Consider the following 4,665-nt stretch of genomic DNA (forward strand, 5'->3'; position numbering starts at 1 on the left):
GAAAGACTTAGTTCTTTTTCAGGGGTGAGCAGGGGCTAGGGTGCTGGGGTAGGGCACAGGGGGGCTGGACAGGGGTCAGAGGCTGGAGACCCCAGGGGCCACTCCTACCTTCCACGGAGACTAAGACTCTGGCCACCCTCTGGAGCAGACATGCACATCTGGGGGACCCTGTGACACCCGGGGACATGCAGACACACCAACACAGGTCCCTCAGCAGGAGACTGTAACACTCAGCACCCCCAGGTTCTCTGGGATGCACAGGGCCAACCCCATGTAGTCACACAAGACTCAGGTGCACCCCCCAACACCCTCATGCTCCAGTGTGTCACCTCACACAACCCAGCGCCCCTAGATGCTGTGTCACCAAGCTACACACTTTGTCGCCCCCCTGGACAGGCGGTGACAGACACCCTGTCACACTGGCTGACTCATAACCACAGCCAGGAACTGGGGCGCACTCGGGCAAGCCCGCTTTCCAGCCCCCACCCCCTTCAGAGGCGCTGTCTGGGCCCGACTGCCCGGGAGGCCGAGGGGACTCGGGCTGGTTCTATTTGCAGGAAACACGGTATTTACAATGCTTTATTTTTAAACCTTCCTTGTCCCAGACTGAGGTTGCTGTGGGGTGGGGGCGGGCCTACTGGAGACTTGAGTCTCCCACACTTCAAGCGCGGCCCGCGGCTAGCAGCCACAGTCTCCCAGGGCATGGGCGTGGGGAAACTGAGGCCCAGCAAGGGACACTCATGGCCACTGGAACTGATCCAGTGGCCCCTGGAACTGATCCTGGTCTGTGGGCCCCAGAGCCAGCCCAGGCTCTGCCACCTGCCCACCCCCCTACCCAGGGTTTGCCCCTGAAGTAGATCTGCTCTTTCACCACCTGGTCCCCCAGTGTGTCCCCCAGGTAGTTCCGGCAATGTCCTCCCCTCCTCAGCCTGCCTGGACGTTCTGACACTAGAGGATCAGAGAGGTCAAGACATTAGACATTGACCCAAGTTCACACAGAAGGAAAGGATTAACCCAGAACATCCACCCCAGCCCTGGAGTTCCTCCCAAGCGTTGTCCCCAGGGCCTGGTCTCCTGCCCTTCTTGGGCAGCCCCCTGCTCCCAAGGGGAGTGTTCCCTTCTCGGGTGGAGATCCAGGCAGAAGTTCTGGGAGGCTTCTGGCCAAGGCACAGATTTGGCTGGGGGAGAAGTTTCCGTTTTAGTGCCAGGAGCTGGTCCAGGCCCTGTGGGGCCAGTGGCGTACCTCAGGACCCCAGGGGTCAGCCCTGAGGTATGGAAGCGGCCCCCACCCGGTCTCCACCCTTCCAGTGCCACCCACTTTACACACTGGGCTATCACCACCCCTACGCACTGGTGTGCTCTGGGCCTCGGTTTCTCCAGCTGCAAAATGGCTCCCACATTTGTTCTGTGCCTAGTCTAGGCCCTCTCAAGTGGACAGTACCAGTCTCCTCGGAAGGGGCCCATTGGGATAGCTCCAGGCTACTGAGTACTGAAGTTATCCTCCCCAGGAGGTGATGCTAGGAGCAGGGGAGGCCTCAGTCCCACAGGGTCTCAGCTGCACAGCACTCTGGGCTGGGGCAGAGCGAGGCAAGAAGGAGCCGCCGTCTCGGGCCAAGAGGGGCTCACGAGGCCTGTGGGTGGCAGGAAGCAGCCAGCCAGGTCCAGGCGAGGGTGGGAAAAGCAGGGCTGCGGCCGTCCCCATGGAGCTGTTAGCAGCCACAGGTCAAGGGTCACAGCCCCGTCTCGGGGGCCTGGGTCAGCAAGATGGGAAAGCCATCAGGCCGGCCCCAGGGGGCCTGGCGGGCTGGACCGGGGGTCGTGCGGGCTGCTGTGGGTCGGGCAGGGCCTGCGCTCTTCTGAGGGTCACGGAAGCACAGACACCCACAGACTCACTTGCGTCACACACACGCACGCTGTCGCACATACACAACTCTACACGCATGGACAAGCACGTGCATGTGTCTGTGGACACCCGGAGCAGAAGTCACGCCGGTGTATACACCACGTCACAGAGGCCCACGCCCAAGTCCCAGATGTATCCAGTCACAGACACACACGGGCACACACTCACTCAGACGCCCGACCACACGCGCAGACGCCGCGGTCAGGCGCTCGTATGTAGTCACAGCTGCCCGCGTGTGCAAGCAGCACCCCACGGAGGGGTGCAGACACACAAACACAGCCGCCCACACGCGGCACACTCAGGCGCCCCGCTGAGGCAGGCCTGATGCCAGCAGCCCAGAGCCGCTCGCCCGCCCTGCGCCTCTGTCCTTGCCCGGCGCCCTAATCCCGGGCTCGTGCCCTGAAGCCAGAAGATAAGGGGCAGCTGCAGCCCCAGATAAAGGAGGCACAACCACAAATCCGGGGTGGCCCCAGCAGCCACGGGCACCAAGCCCGCCACGCACCTGCCCTGTCGCTGCCACCCCTATCTGGTTTGGGGGGCTAGGGGGAGGGGGGCAGGAGCGGAGAGGGGTGAGGAGAAGAGAGAGAAGAAAGAACACAGGAAGGGACAAAGGGAGAGACAGGGAGAGCAGAGGGCTGGAGAGGGCGCAGGGAGGGTGAGGGAGAGAGAGATGGGGGCTGGAGGGGGGAGGGTGAAGGGGGCGGAGAGAGATGCTGGGGAGAGGGGAGAGGCAAGACAGGACGGTAAGAGGAACAGGGCGAGAGCGAGGGACACGCAGGCTGAGAACAGAAAACGCAGTGAGCAAGCAGAGAAGCCCGTGCTCCATCCCACTTGGGTATACCTCAGTCTCCCCACCCCCAGGACAGTGCCCCCCCACCTCCCTCCTCTTCAGACTGGTCAAGGTCAGGAGCCCTGGGGCCTCTCTCTCAGTGTCTGCAGCTCCAGGGCCCCAGGGGGGTAGGGGGGCAGAGAGCCTCAGTGCCGGGCGGTCCTCACCTCTGCTCTGCTCCCCCACCCCAGTCCCACACTCAGCCTGTGCTCCCTGCGCACCGCCAGCTCAGGGCTGGGGACCTTGACCACTCTGCCACCCAGTACGACTCGGGGTGATCAGGGCCGTGATGGGTGCTCGGGCAGGGCGGGGCCTGAAGGGAACGTGAGGCCGCAAGGCCCATCCAAGTGCGGGCAGCAGGTGCCGTCAGCTGAGACCTGAAAGGTGAGTGGAAGGAGCCGGTGGCTGGAAGGAGGGAGTCTTCCTGGGAGAAGCCGGCAGTCTTCCTGGACAAGAAGGAACAGCAGTGCAGAGGCGGGAGGCGGGAGGTAAGACACTAGCTTAGTGCTCGAGGTTAGGGAGGAGCAGGTGGGGGCTGGAGCTGGGGAAGACTGTTGGGCTGGTCACACAGGAGCTCCCGGGCTGTGACTCAGAGCAGGGGCCCCGAGGATACAGAGCAGAGGAGGGCCACGGTCTGATGGTTTTAGAGCGCTGTGGGGGCCGGGCTGTGGACCGCAGTGTTGACTGAGGGTGGGAGGCAATGATGGGGAGGGAAGAGACTCTGGAGAGAAAGCGGGTAGGACACGGGCACCTGCAGGCTGTGGCAGTAGCAGGAGACAAGAGGAGAGGCTGGCATCCGGTCCTGGTGGAGGTCAGCAGGCTGATCCCCAGACGAGGCACCTCTGCACTCCGGGGGTACCGGCAGAGTGGGGCTACTCCCTTCACACAAGGTGAGAGACAGACTCTGAGGCAATGCATGAGAAGGGCTCGGACGGAGGGTTGGTGTATAAGTGCTCAATGCATATCTAGCCACTGTGCCGTCATAGTATAATAAGTCAGTTATTATTAGGTAATGAACATTCACATCACGGTGATCCCTGGCCAGGTCACACCTCTGTCATCCTCCAGAAGCCTTCCTGGATTGCCTGACACAGGGAGGGGAGGCAATCCATCCCAGGCCAGAGCGTGCTGGGCGAGCTATCCTTAGGGGCCGAGGCCCCAAGGAAAGAGACGCATTCCTGAGGTTGCCCTCCTGGGACTGTTTCCCCAGCTGTCTACTGTGTCCCCAGAGTGGTTTGGGGGTACCCTGGGGGGATAGGAGGGAACTCCTGGTAGATCCTCAATGGGAGGGCATCTCAAGAGTGACCTGAGGTGGCTAAGCTGGGGCTGGGTAAGAACCCACGCCCCAATCCCACCATTTTATTCCCACATTGTCCAACAGAGGGCAGCCGAGGCCAGAGATGGGTGATAAATTGTTCTGGTCCCCACCGCCTTCCGTTTTCTCCTGTCTCGGGAGAAGCTGGTTTCCAGCTTCTGGCAAATCTTTTTCCTCCCTGGGTCTCAGTTTCCCATCAGACCCTGCCTCACTTCCTTCCCCAGGAAAGCGAAGCTTTAAGAGTAAAATGTAAGGACAATTACATTTGCATTGTGTTCAGTTAGTTTGAAGACAGTGATGATGATGGTAATGCAAAAACAACAGTAGTAGTCATTAACATATATTCATTGTCATTTATTGAATGACCTCAAACACTAGCAAGCAATCAAGAAGAAAGCGGATTTATTAAAAAACATCAGAGTGGGCAGTCTGGAGAGTGCATTCATGGACAGACCCGCGCCCTTCACGAGTCCAAGGCTAGTAATCCCAGGCTAGTAATCGCCTACACAGTAGCTGATTCTGCTGAAGGTAGAAACAGTATCATTAGTTTGAAGGTAGAAACAGTATCATTAGTTTGAAGGTAGAAACAGTATCATTAGTTTGAAGGTAGAAACAGTA

The sequence above is a fragment of the Condylura cristata genome, unplaced genomic scaffold, assembly GCF_000260355.1.
Source record: "Condylura cristata isolate star-nosed mole 26May11 unplaced genomic scaffold, ConCri1.0 scaffold00025, whole genome shotgun sequence".
NCBI classification, from domain to species: domain Eukaryota; kingdom Metazoa; phylum Chordata; class Mammalia; order Eulipotyphla; family Talpidae; genus Condylura; species Condylura cristata.